This window comes from Hippopotamus amphibius, chromosome 9 (genome assembly GCF_030028045.1).
Source record: "Hippopotamus amphibius kiboko isolate mHipAmp2 chromosome 9, mHipAmp2.hap2, whole genome shotgun sequence".
Lineage (NCBI taxonomy): Eukaryota > Metazoa > Chordata > Mammalia > Artiodactyla > Hippopotamidae > Hippopotamus > Hippopotamus amphibius.
The window spans coordinates 101,424,719-101,443,017 of record NC_080194.1 but is presented as its reverse complement, the minus strand read 5'-3'; the positions used below and the strand labels follow the sequence as shown (position 1 = coordinate 101,443,017).

Genomic DNA, 18,299 nt, shown 5'->3' with positions numbered 1-18,299 from the left:
AAACCACCCAAAAATGTTCCCTAGTATTTGAATATTCACTATAGACTTATAATTCCTTGTAAATACTTAATCTTTCTTATTGCTTAAGCAATTTTTTAAAAATATCCATGACTGTAAAGAGTTAGAAGAGAGAAAATGGCAATCACTCAGCTGGTTGCAGATTTGTTTTTTTTTTTACTTTATTTCTTTTAACTGAAATATTGTTGATGTATAATATTATGTTAGTTTTAGGTGTATTCCATGGTGATTTGACATTTGTGTACATTATGAAATCACCTTGATAAGTCTAGTAACTATCTGTCCCCATACAAAGTTATTACAATATTATTGACCATATTCCTTGTGCTGTATATTGTATCCCCCAGGCTTATTTATTTTATAACTAGAGGTTTGTACCTCTTACTCCCCTTCACCTATTTTGCCCCCTGCACCTTTTCCCCTCTGACAGCAACCTGTGTGTTTTCTGTATCTGTGAGTCTGCTTTCATTTTGTTTTGTTTTGTTTTGTTTTTTAGAATCCACATTTGAGATCATACAATATTTGTCTTTCTCTGTCTGAATTATTTTACTTAACTATACTTATTCTACCCTCTAGATTCATCTGTATTGTTGCAAATGGTGATATTTCATTCTTTTTTTTAATGGCTGAGTAATATTCCATTGTATATGTATACCATATCTTTATCCATTCATCTGTTTGTTGACCCTTAAGTTGCTTTCATATCTTGGCTGTTGTAAAACTGCTATGAACATTAGGGTGCATATATATATATGTTGTTGTTGTTATATTATACTTCATTATTTCAAGAAAGGTAAAAACACAACTGAAATGCAAAAGATTTGTGCAATGTATGGAGAAGGTGCTGTGACTGATTGAACGTGTCAAAAGTGGTTTGTGCAGTTTTGTGCTGGAGATTTCTTGCTGGATGATGCTCCATGGGTAGACAAGTTGAAGTTGACACTGATCAAATCGAGACATTGAGAATGGTCAACGTTATACCGTGCAGGAGATAGTTGACATACTCAAAATATCCAAATCAAGCACTGGAAATCATTTGCACCAAATGATTGTTCCAAACCAAATCATTTGGTTATGTAAATCACTTTGATGTTTGGGTTCCACCTAAGTTAAGCGAAAAAAACCATCTTGACCATATTTCCGCATGCAATTCTCCACTGAAATGTAATGAAAATGTTCCTTTTAAAATATATATATTTATTTATTTATTGCCTGTGTTGGGTCTTTGTTGCTGCGCATGGGCTTTCTCTAGTTGCCTCAAATGGGGGCTACTCTTCATTGTGGTGCGCAGGCTCCTCATTGTGGTGGCTTCCCTTGTTGCGGAGCATGGGCTCTAGGCACGTGGGCTTCAGCAGTTGAGGCACACAGGCTCAATAACTGTGGCTCGAGGGCCCTAGAGCACAGGCTCAATAGTTACGGGGCACAGGCTTAGTTGCTCCGTGACGTGTGGGATCTTCCTGGAGCAGGGATTGAACCCATGTCCCCTGCGTTGGCAGATGGATTCTTAACCACTGGTGCATTTAGTGTTGAAATTAGTGTTTTTGGTTTTTTTGGGGGGGTGGGAGGGGAGGGGGTATAAATACCCAGAAGTGAAATTGCTGTGTCCTATGTCAGTTCTATTTTGAGAGCCCTCTGTAACTTTTTCATAGTGCCTGCACCAATTTAAAACAGTGCACCAGTGTTCCCTTTTCCTCACATCTTCACCAACACTTGTTCTTTGTTGCCTTTTTGATGGTGGCCATTCTTACAGGTGTGAGGTGACATCTCATTTTGGTTCTCATTTGCATTTCCTTGATGAATGGTGATGTTGAGCATCTTTTCATATATCTGTTGGCCATCTGTATGTCTTCTTTGGAAAAAATATCTATTCAGGACCTCTGTCTATTTTTTAATTGGGTGGTTTGGTTTTTTGATGTTTAGTCGTATTTATTTTGGATATTAACTCCTTTTTGGATCTGTCATTTGCAAATGTCTTCTATTCAGTAGACTGCCTTTTCATTTTGTTGATAGCTTTCTTCACTATGCAAAAGTTTTTTAGTTTAATGTAATTCCATTAGTTTGTTTTTGCTTTGATTTCCCTTGCCTGAGGAGACAGATCCAAAAAAATAATGCTAACATCAGTGTCAAAGAGCATAGTGCCTTTGTTTTCTTCTTGGAGTTTTATGACTTCAGTTCTTAATCCAGTTTGACTTTACTTTTGTATGTGGTATAGAAAAGCAGTCCAATTTGATTGTTTTGCATGTAGCTGTCCAGTTTTCTCAACACCATTTATTGAAGAGGGTATCTTTTCCCATTGTATATTTTTGCCTCCTTTGTTGTAGATTAATTGACCATAAGTGTGTGGGTTTATTTCTGGTCTCTCTATTCTGTTCCATTGATCTGCCTGTTTTTATGCCAGTACCATACTGTTTCAATTACTATAGCTTTGTAGTATTGTTTGAAATCAGCAAGCATGAAACCTCCAGCATTGTTCTTCTTTCCCAAAATTACTTTGGCTATTCTGGATCTTTTGTGTTTACATACAATATGTAGAATTATTTGTTTGGGTTCTGTGAAAAATGCCATTGGTATTTTGAAAGGGATTGCATTGAATCTGTAGATTGCCTTGGGTAGTATGGTTATTTTAATAATATCAATTTTTCCAATCTATGAGCACAGTATATCTTTCTATTTGTTTGTGTCATCTCAATTTCTATCATTAATGTCATAGTTTTCTGAGTATGGGTCTTTTATCTTCTTGGTTAGATTTCTTTCCTAGGTATTTTATTCTTTTTTTTTTTTCAAGTTATGAAAACACTTTCCTTTAATTTATCCAAACATTTCATGTTCATGAAGTCATTTATTTAAGCAAATTTAAGCCTATAATACTAAATTTTAAAATATTACAATATTTCAAGACAGTTGGCAGAGAAAACTTGCTGGTATAAATACAAATATGGTACTGTTTTCTTTTGAATACTTGCCAGTAAAAATGACAGATCAAACAGTTTTATCTCTTCGAAGATCCTCATTCATTATTGTACATAACAAGGAGCCCCAAATGGGGAATGCACCTGATCTTAAATGTTCCACTGTCATAGCTTTAGACACTCAACATTCCTCTTCAAGTTCAGCAGCTCTTTTTCCTGCCTTCTTTTCTCCAGTTTGAAAGCCGATTTGTTAGCTTTCTTCCCCACTCTCCGTTCCTTGCACTCTTCTTTTGTAGCTTGCTTTCTTGCTCTTTTCTCTTCTTTGCTTTCATTTTTAGACCATGGTTGGGTTGACACCTTAGGCAGATCACTGTCATTAATCATCTGCATCCGTTCAACTTGCTTCGCTGTGAGTCCTTTCTTAGGTAAGACATTGAGAGGTATTCCTGTTTTAGAAGATAGTCGGATTTGTTTGGGCTCGGGTTGATGCTTGATAAGTTGTGGATGGTTATATAAATTCTAGTATGTACTACAAATAGATTCACAATCCCACTTCTCTTTGGCTTCTTCAAGAACTACAGTAACAGTCTCCCCCTCCTCAGACCCATCGAGCTCATTCAGTAGCAGGTCCTGATCCTCGAAGGGTTCAAGCGTATTCAGTTTTACACAATTCTCTGCTTTCTCTTTATAGTAGTCATTCAAAACTTCTAAGCGATTGCTGTCTACTTGAATGGAACCTTCCAATTCAGCATTATCCAGAGCTCCAACTTCATCATCATCATATTGTTCATAAAACTTCTCAAATCTCTCACCATGTAGGGTCAGCTGTTCATTTCTCCTCATGACTGAGGATGTCAAAGAATACTCAGTAAAGCGACTTTTCATTTCCTCTTCCCAGAACAAGTGATTTTCTACAGCCCCAAGAGGTTTTCCAGGGGCAGACATATCCTCATCTGATGAGCCTGCAGGGTCACGTTTGTTGTCATCACTACCTCCTTCCTTCTCATCATCCACATCTTCCCTCTCACTGTCATCTTCAGCCTCAGCTCTCTGTATCTCCATTCTCTCTGTCTTCTGTTGGCTTATTGGCCTGAAATATAAAATCATCTTCAAGTAGATTATCCAGATTATCAAAATCAAAATCATCATCAAGAGCCGCGACAATGTCAGGATCAAAATCCAGCTGAGGTCCTGAAACTGGAGCTGCTTTATTTAACAGTCCAACATCTTCTTCAAACTCTGATGCAAACACTGAGGAAGGCAATTTAATTCCAATGGTCGAAGTTACTAAAGATTCCCCTTTCTCATCTTCCCTGTAAGGTGCACCGAAGGTACTTGTGGGAATAAGCTCTGAGGGCCCAGATGGTTCCTTCAGGTGCTGCAGGTAGTCATAGTCATCATCAAAGAACACTCCATACTTCCTCTGTTCTGCTCGCCTTTCTTCATCTTTTATTTTCTGTGTAGGCAACAGAACCCTCTGGGGTGCAGTCTCATCTGCTGCTAAAGGATCTCATTGGCTCCGGTGGACCAGGTGAAAAGACACAGCTTTCTTCTTCTCTATAAAGGGCTTTTTCTTCCATGCCTGCAGCTGTGCGGCGCTCACCCCAAAGAGGGGCGACCGCACTCTCCTAGCCGGATGTAAGGGACACGGGACCTCCCCAGTGCCTCTGAGAACTAGCTCAGCAGCGTCTTTACGCTGCTCCACACGTGCAGCCCCAGGAACCGGCCGGGAAGTCACGCAGCAGGCCGTCATTTTATTCTTTTTGATGCAATTGTAAATGGAATTGTTCCCTTAATTTTTCTTTCTGATAGTTTATTGTTAGTGTACAGAAACAAAACATATTTATGTATATTAATTTTGTGTCTTGCATCTTTAATGAATTCCTTTATTAGTTCTCATAGGTTTTTGGTGGCGTCTTTAGGATTTTCTATATAGAGTGTCATGTCCTCCACAAACAGTGATGGTTTTACTTCTTCCTTTCCAATTTGGATTCCCTTTATTTCTTTTTCTCATCTGGTTGCTATGGCTAGGACTTCCAATACCATGTTGAATAGCAGTGGTGAGAATGAGCATCCTTGTCTTGTTCCTGATCTTAGAGGGAATGCTTTCAGCTTTTCACCATTGAGTGTTATGTTGGCTGTAGGTTTGTTGTATATGGCCTTCATTATGTTGAAGTATGTTCCCTCTATTCCACTATGCAGGCTTTTTTTTTTTAAATCATAAATAGATACTGAATTTGTCAAAAGTTCTATTCTGCATCTATTGAGACGATCATGTGATTTTTATCCTTCAGTTTGTTAATGTGGTGTATTGCAATGATTTGTGGGTATTGAATTCTCCTTGCATCCCTTCGATAAATCCCACTTCATGGTGTATAATCCTTTTAATGTGTGGTCGAATTCCACATGCTAATATTGTGTTGAGGATTTTTGCATCTATTTTCATCAGTAATATTGGCCTATAATTTTCTTTTTTTTGGTGGTGTCTGGTTTAGTTAGAATGATGCTCATCTTATAGAATAAGTTTAGAAGTGTTTCTTCCTCTTCAATTTTTTGGAGTAATTTGAGAAGAAAAGGTGTTAACTTTTATTTAAATGTTCAGCAGAATTTACCTGTGAAGTCATCTGGCCCTGGACTTTTCTTTGTTCGGAGGTTTTTTAAAATATTGACTCAATTTCATTATTGGTGTTTGGTCTGTTCATATTTTCTATTTCTTCCTGATTTAGTCATGGGAGACTTTACATTTCTAGGAATTTGTCCATTTCCTCTCAGTTGTCCATATTATTCGCATATAATTGTTCATAGTAATCACTTATGATCCTTTGTATGTCTGAGGTGTTGATTGTAACTTCTTTAATTTCTGATTTCATTTGGGCATTCTCTTTTTCATGCTGATTGTGACTAAAGTTTATCAATTTTGTTTATCTTTCAAAGAACCATCTCTTAGTTTCATAAATCTTTTCTACTGGTGTTTTTTAGCCTCTATTTCATTTATTTCTGCTCTGATTTTTTATTTCTTCTACTAACTCTGGATTTTGTTTGTTTTTCTAGTTCTTTTAGATCGAACTTTAGATTGTTTATTTGAGATAATTCTTGTTCCTAAGGTAGGATTGTATTGCTATAAACTTCCCTCTTAGATCTGCTTTTGCTGTATCCCATAGATTTTGGATCATTGTCTATTTTTATTCGTCTTTGGATAGTTTTTATTTTTTTTATTTATTTTTTAAACTCTTTATTGGAACATATTTGCTTTACACTCTTGTACCCGTCTCTGAGGTACACCAAAGTGAATCAGCTGCATCTACACACATATCCCCGTATCCCCTCCCACCTGCGACTCCCCCGCACCCTCCCCATTTTGGCCCTCCAAGGCATCTCCCATGAAGTTAATCTCCTTTTGTTACATAGCAACTTCCCACTAGCTATCTGTTTTACAGCTGGTAGTGTAAATATGTCTATGCTACTCTCTCACCTTGTCCCAACTTCGCCTTTGCCCCTCACCCCAGCCCCATGTCCTCAAGTCCATTCTCTACTTCTGTATCTCCACTCTTGCCTGTCACTGGGTTCACCAGTACCATTTCTTCAGATTCCATATATATGTGTTAGCATACAGTATTTGTTTTTCTCATTCTGGCTTACTTCACTCTGTGACAGACTCTAGGTCTATCCACTTCATGACATATAGTTCCATTTCGTTCCTTTTTATGGCTGAGTAATATTCCATTGTATATATGTGCCACATTTTCTTTATCCATTCATCTGTTGACGGGCATCTAGGTTGTTTCCATGTCTTGGCTATTGTAAATAGTGCTGCAATGAACATTATGCTACTTGTTTCTTTTTGTATCATGGTTTTCTCTGGGTATATGCCCAGGAGTGGGATTACTGGGTCATATGGTAGTTCTATTTTTAGTTTTTGAAGGACCCTCCAAACTGTTTTCCATAGTGGCTGTACCAGCTTACAATCCCACCAACAGTGCAGGAGAGTTCCCTTTTCTCCACAGCCTCTCCAACATTTATTGTCTCTAGATTTTTTGATGATGGCCATTCTGACCAGTGTGAGGTGATACCTCATTGTGGCTTTGATGTGCATTTCTCTAATAATTAGTGATGTTGAGCATCTTTTCATCTGTTTGTTGGCCTTCTGTATGTCTTCTTTGGAGAAATGTCCATTTAGGTTTTCTGCCCATTTGTGGATTGGGTGATTTGCTTTTTTGGTATTAAGCTGTATGAGCTACTTGTATATTTTGGAGATTAATCCTTTGTCCGTTGCTTTCTTGGCAAGTATTTTCTCCCATTCTGAGGGTTGCCTTCTTGTCTTGTTTATGGTTTCTTTCACTGTGCAAAAGCTTTTAAGTTTCATTAGGTCCCATTTGTTTATTCCTGATTTTATTTCCATGATTCTAGGAAGTGGGTCAAAAAGGATCTTGCTTTGATGTATGTCATAGAGTGTTCTGCCTATGTTTTCCTCGAGGAGTTTTATAGTGTCTGGCCTTACGTGTAGGTCTTTAATCCATTTGGAGTTTATTTTTGTGTATGGTGTTAGGAAGTGTTCTAATTTCATTCTTTTACATGTTGCTGTCCAATTTTCCCAGCACCACTTATTGAAAAGGCTGTCTTTTTTCCATTGTATATTCTTGCCTCCTTTGTCAAAGATAAGGTGCGCATATGTGCTTGGGTTTACCTCTGAGTTCTCTATTCTGTTCCATTGATCTTCCTTTCTTTTTTTGTGTCAGTACCATACTGTCTTGATCACGGTGGCCTTATAGTATAGTTTGAAGTCAGGAAGCCTAATTCCACCAACTCCATCTTCCCTTCTCAAGATTGCTTTGGCTATTTGGGGTCTTTTGCATTTCCATCCAAATCATAAGATTTCTTGTTCTAGTTCTTTGAAAAATGCCGTTGGTAATTTGATAGGGATTGCATTGAATCTGTAAATTGCTTTGGATAGTACAGTCATTTTCACAATGTTGATTCTTCCAATCCAAGAACATGGTATGTTTCTCCATCTGTTTGTATTGTCTTTGATTTCTTTCATCAGTGTTTTATAGTTTTCTGCATACAGGTCTTTTGCCTCCTTCTGCAGGGTTATTCCTAGGTATTTTATTCTTTTTGTTGCAATGGTAAATGGGAGAGTTTCCTTAATTTCTCTTTCTGCTCTTTCATTGTTACTGTATAGGAATACAAGAAATTTCTGCACATTGATTTTGTATCCTGCTACTTTACTAAATGCATCGATTAGTGCTAGCAGTTTTCTGGTAGAGTCTTTAGGGTTTTCTGTGTATAATATCATGTCATCTGCAAAGAGTGACAATTTTACTTCTTCTTTTCCAATCTGGATTCCTTTTATTTCATTCTCTTCCCTGATTGCTGTGGCTAACACTTCCAAAACTATGTTGAATAATAATGGTGAGAGTGGACACCCCTGTCTTGTTCCTGACCTTAGAGGGAATGCTTTCAGTTTCTCACCATTTAGGACGATGTTGGCTCTTGGTTTGTCATATATCGCTTTTATTATGTTGAGGTAATTTCCTTCTGTGCCCATTTTCTGAAGAGTTTTTATCGTAAATGGGTGTTGAATTTTGTCAAAAGCTTTTTCTGTGTCTATTGAGATTATCATATGGTTCTTATCTTTCAATTTGTTAATATGGTGTATCACATTGATTGATTTGCATATATTGAAGAATCCTTACATTCCAGGGATAAAACCCACTTGATCATGGTGTATGATCTTTTTAATGTGCTGTTGGATTCTGTTAGCTAGTCTTTTGTTGAGAATTTTTGCATCTATATTCATCAGTGATATTGGCCTGTAATTTTCTTTTTTTGTGACATCTTTGCCTGGTTTTGGTATCAGGGTGATGGTGGCCTTGTAGAATGAGTTTGGGAGTGTTCCTCCTCCTGCTATATTTTGGAAGAGTTTGAGAAGGACAGGTGATAGGTGTTCTCTAAGTGTTTGATAGAATTCTCCTGTGAAACCATCTGGCCCTGGGCTTTTGTTTGTTGGGAGATTTTTAATCACAGTTTCAATTCTGTACTTATGATTGGTCTGTTCATGTGTTCTATTTCTTCCTGGTTCAGTTTTGGAAGATTGTACTTTTCTAAGAATTTATCCATTTCTTCCGGGTTATCCAATTTATTGGCATACAGTTGCTTTTAGTAGTCTCTCATGATCTTCTGTATTTCTGTGGTGTCAGTTGTTACTTCTCCTTTTTCATTTCTAATTCTGTTGATTTGCATCTTCTCCCTTTTTTCCTGATGAGTCTGGCTAATGGTTTATCAATTTTGTTTATCGTCTCAAAGAACCAGCTTTTCATTTTATTGATGTTTGCTATTGTTTCCTTCCTTTCTTTTTCATTTATTTCTGCTCTGATCTTTATGATTTCTTTCCTTCTGCTCAGTTTGGGGTTTTTTTGTACTTCTTTCTCTAGTTGTTTTAGGTGTAAGGTTAGGTTGTTTATTCGATATTTTTCTTGTTTCTTGAGGTAGGATTGTATTGCTATAAACTTCCCTCTTCGGACTGCTTTTGCTGCATCCCATAAGTTTTGGGTTGTTGTGTTTTCACTGTCATTTGTTTCTAGATATTTTTTGATTTCCTGTTTGATTTCTTTAGTGATTTCTTGGTTGTTTAATAGCGTATTGTTTAGTCTCCATGTGGTTGTATATTTTACTGATTTTTTCCTGTAATTAATATCTAGTCTCATGGCATTGTGGTCAGAGAAAATGCTTGCTACAATTTCAATTTTTTTGAAGTTACTGAGGCTTGATTTGTGACCCAAGATGTGATGTATCCTGGAGAATGTTCCGTGTGCACTTGAGCAGAAAGTGTATTCTTTAGTTTTTGGATGGAATGTCCTATAAATATCAATGAAGTCGAGATGGTCTAATGTGTCATTTAAAGCTTGTGTGTCATTATTTATTTTCTTTTTGGATGATCTGTCCATTGATGTAAGTGGGGTGTTCAAGTCTCCTACTATTATTGTGTTGCTGTCGATGTCTCCTTTTATGGCTGTTAGCATTTGCCTTATGTATTGAGGTGCTCCTAGGTTGGGTGCATAGATATTTACAATTGTTATATCTTCTTCTTGGATTGATCCCTTGATCATTATGTAGTGTCCTTCCTTGTCTCTTGTAATAGTCTTTATTTTAAAGTCAAATTTGTCTGATATGAGTATTGCTACCCCAGCTTTCTTTTGACTTCCATTTGCATGGAATATCTTTTCCTATCCCTTTACTTTCAATCTATATGTATCCCTTGGCCTGAAGTGGGTTTCTTGTAGACAGCATATATAAGGGTCTTGTTTTTGTATCCATTCAGCCAGTCTGTGTCTTTTGGTTGGAGCATTTAATCCATTTACATTTAAGGTGATTATTGACATGTATGTTCCTATTACCATTTTCTTAATTGTTTTGGCTTTGTTTTTGTAGGTCTTTTCCTTCTCTTGTGTTTCCTGCCTAGAAAAGTTCCTTTAGCAATTGTTGTAAGGCTGGTTTGGTGGTGCTGAAATCTCTTATCTTCTGCTTGTCTATAAAGCTTTTGATTTCTTCATCAAATCTGAATGAGATTCTTGCTGGGTAGAGTGTTCTTGGATGTAGGTTTTTCTCTCTCAGGACTTTCAGTATATCCTGCCATTCCCTTCTGGCTTACAGAGTTTCTGTAGAAAGATCAGCTGTTATCCTTATGGGTTTTCCCTTATATGTTATTTGTGGCTTTTCTCTTGCTGCTTTTAATATTTTTTCTTTGTGTTTAATTTTTGTTAATTTGATTAATATGTGCCTCAGTGTATTTCTCCTTGGGTTTATTCTGTGTAGGACTCTCTTAGCTTCTTGGCCTTGATTAATTATTTCCTTTCCCATGTTGGGGAAGTTTTCCACTATAACCTCTTCAAATATCTTCTCAGACCCTTTCTTTTTTTCTTCTTTTTCTGGGATGCCTATGATTCAAATGTTGGTGCGCTTAATGTTGTCACCAAGGTCTCTGAGACTGTCTTCCATTCTTTTTATTCTTTTTTCTTTTTCATGTTCTATGGCAGTTATTTCCCCCATTCTATCTTCTAACTCACTTATTCGTTCTTCTGCCTCAGTTATTCTGCTGTTTATACCATCTAGAGTATTTTTAATTTTGGTTGTTTTGTTGTCTAGTACTGTTTGTTTGCTCTTTAGTTCTTCTGTTTCCTTTTTAACTGTTTCTTGTAGATTTTGGATCATCTTTACTATCATAACTCTGAATTCTTTTTCAGGCAATTTTCCTATTTCCTTTTCATTCATTTGGTCTTGTGTATTTTTTCCTTGTTCCTTCATCTGTGGCATATTTTTTTGTCATCTCGTTTTCCCCCCACTTTGGATGGGCGGGATTGTGTTCCTGCTGGGTCTTGGTGTTAAGTTGAGAACCTCTAGGAGACCTCACGGTAAAGGACATTTCCTGGAAACTGGGTTTCCCTGTTAGTCCAATGTTTTGGCCTCAGTGCTCCCACCTCAGTAATGCAGGCCTGACACTGGGCTTGTGTATCAAGATCCCACAAGCTATGTGGAGCAGGGAAAATGAAAAAAAAAAAAAAAAAAGAACAGGAGAACAATAGCAAGCTAAAAAATACAATAGTAGGAAACTAAGATGTGTTAGAAAAAATTTAAAAAAAATGATGGAGCAGAAACTGGATCATAAAACAACTGCAATATCCTAAGTTAGGGGGTGGGAAGAAAAAAAAAGGAAAAATAAAGAGAAAAAAAAGAAAAAAGCCAGAAAAGGCCTTGGCTGTGGGGACGGGGCTTAGACAAGGTTGAGGGTGCGGGGGTGGAGGGGGGATTTAAGCAATGGGCAATGGGCAGAGCCTACCCTTAGAGAAGGCCCTGGGGGTGGTGAGGAATGGGGCTTAGGTCCAGTGAGGTAGAAAGGCCCAGAAATGCCTCTGGTCCTGGAAGCAAAGGACCAGGTCAAGGTAGGCAGTGCACTCCTTGGGCCCAAGTTGGTGGGAGAGATGCAAGCACCTCCCCTAGTCCTCCAGTCTCAGAGGGTCCCTCCCCCTTGGGTTCTCTTTTTTCCCATCCCTTCTCTCCTATTCCCCTAGAACCCTTACAGCTGCAGGGGGCACTGAAAGGCAGGAGACCAGACTCTGATGCCCAACAGGCTTCCCAGGGCCAACTTGGCTAGGGTAACACCTGCCACACTTCCCCAGATCTCCCAGTCTGGTAGGGTCCCTATCTGCCTCTCTTCCTCTCCCCTACCCCCCACTGTCCTAGGTTCTAAGCAGCTGGAGGGGACCCAGAGAATGAAGGACCAGGTCCAGGAGCCCAGTCGGCCTCCCTGGCCAAGAGAGCAGGCGAAACGCCCTCCAGCCTCCCCCAGCCCCTAATCTCAAAGCTCCCACACCCTCCTGCCTGTCTCTCCACCTCCTTGCCCCTCCTCCCTCCTTCCCACACCCCTAGGACCCAGGCAGCCCAGACGGGGCATTGGAGGGTGGAGGACCCGGCTGGGGAGCCCAGCAGGCCCCCAAGCCGGGGAGCTCAGCAGGCCTCCTGGCCTCCTGGGCTGGAGAAACCCAATCGCAGTTTCCCTGATCTCCCCAGCCCCCAGCATTCCCTCCAGGCAGGAACCTCTCCTCTCCCCCAGCCACCCCTCAGGGCTCCAGTCTGGTCAGGCTTCCCCTTCCCTGCCCACTGACTTCTCCCAGGTCCTACCCAGTTGCTGCAGGATTCCTGTGGTCTGCTTGGGCATCAGGTCCCCCTCTGGCCTCCAGTAACTGTTCTATTTGTGGAGAGACACGATCTCCACGTCTTCCCATGCCGCCATCTTGACTCCGTCCCCTGATAGTTTTAAATTTCCTCTTTGATTTATTTAATGACACATTAGTTGTTTAGTAGCATGTTGCTTAGCCTCCCCATCTTTGTGTTTTCTGCGGTTTTTTTCTTGTAGGTTGATTTCTAGTGTCATACCATGTGATTAGAAAAGATACTTGATATGATTTCAGTCTTCTTAAATTTATTGAGACTTGTTTTGTGGCCTAGCATGTGATCTATCCTGGAAGATGTTCCACATGCATTGAAAAAATGTATATTCAGCTACATTTGATGGAATGTATTGTATATATTTATTAAGTTCATCTGGTCTAATGTGCCATTTAAGACCAGTCTTTTTCCTTATTGATTTTGTCGATGATCCATCCACTGATGTAAATGGGGTGTTAAAGTCCCCTACTAATACTGTTACTGTCAATTTCTCCTTTTATGTCTGTAAATATTTGATTTATATATTTCAATGTTCCTATGTTGAGTACATCTGTATTTACAATTGTTTTATCTTCTTTTTGGATGGATCCCTTTATCATTGTATATGTCCTTTGTCCCTTATTACAGTACTTATTTTAAAATCTGTTTTATCTAATGTGAATATTGCTATCCTGGTTTTCTTTTGATTTCCATTTGCATGGAATACCTTTTTCCATTGCATCACTCAGTCTGTGTGCATCTTTAGATTTGAAGTGAGTCTCCTGTAGGCAGCGTATATATGGGTCTTGTTTTTCTATCCATTCAGCTACTCTATGTCTTTTGTTTGGAGCATTTTTTCCATTTACATTTAAAGTAATTAGTGATAGACATGTATTTATTGTCATTTTGTTAATTATTTAATGGTTGCTTTTGTGGTTCTTTTTTTGTTCCTTTTTTCTTTTGCCCTCTTTCCTTGTGATTTGATGGCTGTCTTTAGTTTTATGTTTAGTTTCCTTTCTCTTTCTTGTGTGTCTATTATTGGGTTTTGGTGTGTGGTTACCATGAAGCTCACATATAATACTGTATATGTTACATGGTTATTTTAGTTAATGATCTCTTAAATTCAAATGTAGTCTAACTAGTCTACATTTTTACTCCCCTATCCCAGCATTTAATGTTTTTGACTTGATATTTTACATCTTTTTGTGTTGTGTATTTCTTTCTTTATTGTATATATAGATGGTTTACAACTTTTGTCTTTTAACCTTTATACTAGTTTTATAAGTGGTTGATCTACTACCTTTACTGTGTGTCTCCCTTTACCAGTGAGATTTATCTTTTCATAATTTTCCTATTTATAGTTGTAGCCTTTCCTTTTCTGCTTAGAGAAGTCCCTGTGACATTTCTTTCTTTTATTTATTTTTTTGTTTGTTTCTGGCTGCACCACATGGCACACAGGATCTTAGTTCGCTGACCAGGGATCAAACCCATGACCCCTGCAGTGGAAACACAGAGCCCTAACTACTGGACTGCCAGGAAATTCCCTATAACATTCCTTATAAAGCCAGTTTAGTGGTGCTGGACCATTTTAGCTTTTGCTTGTCTTTGAAACTCTTTATTTCTCCTTTAAATCTGAATGATAGTTTTGCCAGCTAGAGTATTCTTGGTTGTAAGTTTTTTCCTTTCATCACTTTGAACATGTCATGACACTCCCTTCTGGCCTACAGAATTTTTGCTGAAAATTCAGCTGATAGCCTTTTGGGGGTTTCTTTGTATGTTACTAATTGCTTTTCACTTACTGCTTCTAAGATTCTCTTTATCTTTAATTTTGCAATTTTACTTATTAAAAAAAAGTGTTTTTTTCTTTTGACCATGCCATGCAGCTGTGGGATCTCAGTTTCCCAACTAGGGATTGAACCCAGGCCATGACAATGAAAGCCCAGAATCATAACCTCTAGGCCACCAGGGAACTCCCTTTGAGATTTTAATTTTATCTTTGTGTGGACATCTTTGGATCCTCTTGTTTGGGACTCTCTGTGCTTCCTGGACTTGGATGTCTGTTTCTTTCCCCTTATTAGGGAATTTTTCAGCAATTATTTCTCAGATAAGTTCTCTGCCCCTTTCTCTCTTCTTCTGGGACCCCTATAATTCAAATGTTAGTATGCTTTATATTGTCTTAGAGGTCTTGTAAACTATCCTCATTAAAAAAAAATTTTTTTTTTTCATTTCTTTGTTCAGCTTGGGAATTTCCACTACCATGTCTTCCAGATTGATGATCATTCCTCTGTATTACCTAACCTACTACTGATTCCTTCTAGTAAATTTTTTATTTCAGTTATTTTATTCATCAACTCTTTTTGGTTCTTCTTTATATTTTCTCTTCATTTAAATTGTCATGGTGTTCTCCATTCTTCTCCAGAGTTCAGTGAGCACCTTTATGATCTATACCTTGAACTCTTTAGTTCTTTTTCTAATGTTTTGTTGTATTCCATTGTTTGGGACATAAATTTCTGTCTCTTCATTTTGCCCAATTCTCTGTGTTTATTTCTATGTACTAGGTAGGTTGGTTACATTTCCCAATTTTGGTGAAGTGGCCTTATTTAGGAAACATCCTGTGGAGCCCAGCAGCACACTCCTGTCTGGTTAACAGAGCTGTATGTTCTAGTGTACCCCCTATGTGGGCTGACCATGCCCTGCTGTTGTGGTGTGGCTGGCTATTGTAGGTGCACTGGAGGGTATGGCTGGCCCCAACCCCATTGGCTGCAAGACCATGTCTTGTGCGCTTGCTGTGGGCCCACTGGAAAGTGTGGTAGGCTTCCTCTGTGGTTGTCTGTGTGACTCAGGGGCATTCGGGACTGGTGCTGGTCCACATGTAAGGGAGGCCAGTTCCACACATGGCTGTCTGTACCTCTGAGGCCTCAGGGCTAGTGCCAGCCTGCAGGTGGACAGGACCAGGTCCCCAGCACTAATAGGCTAGAGGGAGGATTCCACAATGGCACTGGTGTTATCATGCTAGATTAACTCCCCTAAAATGGCTGATACCTTCATCCCCATCCCCAGGGGGAGTCCTGATTGCTTCTTACCTCTCCGGGAGGTTCTCTAAGATCAGTAAGTGGGTCTGACCCAGGGTCCTTTCAAACTACTGCCTCTGCACTGGGACTCAGAGCATGTGAGATGTTGTATGTACCCTTTAAGGATGGAGTTTGTTTCCTATAGCCCTCTGGCTCTCCCTAATGTAAGTCCTGCTGATTTTCAAAGCCAGATACTCTGGCTTCTCAGTGCAGTATCCCCAGACTGGGGAGCCTGATGTGGGACTTGGACCCCTCACTCCTTGGGGAGGACCTCTGTGATACCGATATTCCTCCCATTTGTGGGTCACTGGCCCTGGGGTGTGGGTCCTGACTATACCATGTTCACCCTTCCTACTTGTCTTATGGCTCCTTCTTTAATGGAAAATCTTTTCTGTTAGTCTTCAGGTCATTCTCATAGATAGTTGCTCTGTAAGTAGTTATAATTTTGGTGTTTCCATGGGAGGAGGTGAGTTCAGAGTCTTCATACTCCACCATCTTGGCCCTCACATTGTGTTAAATTATTGCAGTGTAAAGCAACATGGACAAGTGGATTTCATAGACAAACATATCTGTGGCATAAAAAGGCCAAAAAACAATGAAAATAATCCTGATGAGTCAATACCTTATACCTCTAAGGAAGACATACCATTGCTGCACAAACACTTCCTGATAATAGAAGAGCCCATTTTATGAAGCATTACCCTTTAGCCAAAAATATGAGAATTACAAGAAACAACAACAACAACAACTGAAGACCAATATCCTTCATGAATAGATGTAAAAGTCCTTAGCAATATTAAGTCAATTCTACCAACGTACAAAGTGTTGTACAAAGTGAGGGGGTTTCATAGATCAAAGTGAGCAGGAATAAGAAAGTTATACTGCACAGTTGTCAGTTGGTTAAAACAGTTATTTCCCTCATATGGAGCAAAGGGAAGTCTTGGAGCCAGGTTAGGTAATTTGTGCTGAGCAGGAAAGTGCTGATTGGTTGGCCTAGGCCTACCTCTTCTGGAGAGCCAAGCACAGAAATTTAAATTTTGGTTTACTGAAGTGGGGCTTAGCATAAGTAACTCCATTTTGGGCACAGTCTGGACACTTTAACCTGGGTATCAAGAAATATTGTTGATGTTTTATACAGATGACCAATAGGTACACGAAAAGCTGCTCAACATTGCTAATTATTAGAGAAATGCAAATCAAAACCATAATGAGTTACCACCACACATTGGTGGGAATGTCCAGCATTAAAAAGTCTATAAATTACAAATGCTGGAGAGCGTGTGGAGAAAAAGGAATCCTCCTACACTGTTAATGAGAATGGAAGTAGGTGCAGCCACTATGGAAAATAGTATGAAGGTTCCTCAGAAAACTAAGAATAGAATTACCATATGATCCAGCAATCCCACTCTTCAGCATATATCCAGACAAAACTATAATTCAAAAAGATACATGCACCCCTATGTTCATAGCAGCACTATTCACAAGAGCCAAGAGACATGGAAACAACCTAAGTGTCTGTCAACAGATAAATGGGTAAAGAAGATGTGATACATATATACCATGGAATATTACTCAGCCATCAAAAAGAATAAAATAATGCCATTTGCAGCAACATGGGTGCAACTAGAGGTTATCATGCTAAGTGAAGTAAGTTAGAAAGACAAACACCATATGATATCACATATGTGACACAAATGAACCTATCTATGAAACAGAAACAGATTAACAGACATTGAAAACAGACTTTTGGTTACCAAAGGGGAAAGGTTGGGGGGGTGGGATAAATTAGGAATTTGGGATTAACATATACGCAGTATTATATATAAAATAGATGATCAACAAGGACCTACTATATAGTGCAGGGAACTCTACTCAATACTCTGTAATCTATATGGCAAAAGAATCTGAGAATGGATATATGTATATATATAACAACCACTTTGATGTAAACCTGAAACTAACACAACATTGTAAATCAACTATACCCTAACATAAAATAAAAATTAAAAGAAAAAGAAAATATGGTAACATGGAATCTATTAAAACTAAATACTTTTTCTCCTCAAAAGACATCATAAAAGAAAGTTAAAACACTACCCACGGATTGGCAAAACAGTATTTGATAAAGGGTTTATTTTTAGAACATATTACAAAATCTTTTAACATAATAAGGAAATAAACAACTTAATTTAGAATTGGCAAAAGATTTGAACAGACACTTCACCAAAGAAGACACCAAATGGCAGATAAGCATGTTAAAGGTCTTCAATATTGTAAGTCATTTGGGAAATGCAAAATAAAATCACAATGAGATGCTATTCACTATACATCCCCTAGAAGAGCTAAAATTAAAACATTTGACAACACTGAGTGATAGAAACTCAGTGGAGCTAGTTAAGTTCATTGCTGGTGGAAATGCAAAATGGTGTAGCCACTTTAGAAAAACAGATTCTTATAAACATTTGCTAAAATGACCATATTACCCAAGGCAATCTACAGATTCAGTGCAACCCTATCAAATTACCAATGGCATTTTTCACAGAACTGGACCAAAATTTTTTTAAATGTGTATGAAAACATAAAAGACCTCAAATAGCCA

General features: G+C 38.5%; 1 protein-coding gene and 1 pseudogene across 10 annotated transcripts in view; one reads left to right on the top strand and one right to left on the bottom strand.

Moving 5' to 3' along the window:
• ATM (ATM serine/threonine kinase) overlaps positions 1-18,299 on the top strand; it is a 211,345-nt gene that overhangs the window by 147,770 nt on the left and 45,276 nt on the right. The gene's annotated exons all lie outside the window — the stretch shown is intronic.
• Positions 3,093-4,680, bottom strand: LOC130860162 (protein LTV1 homolog; annotated as a pseudogene).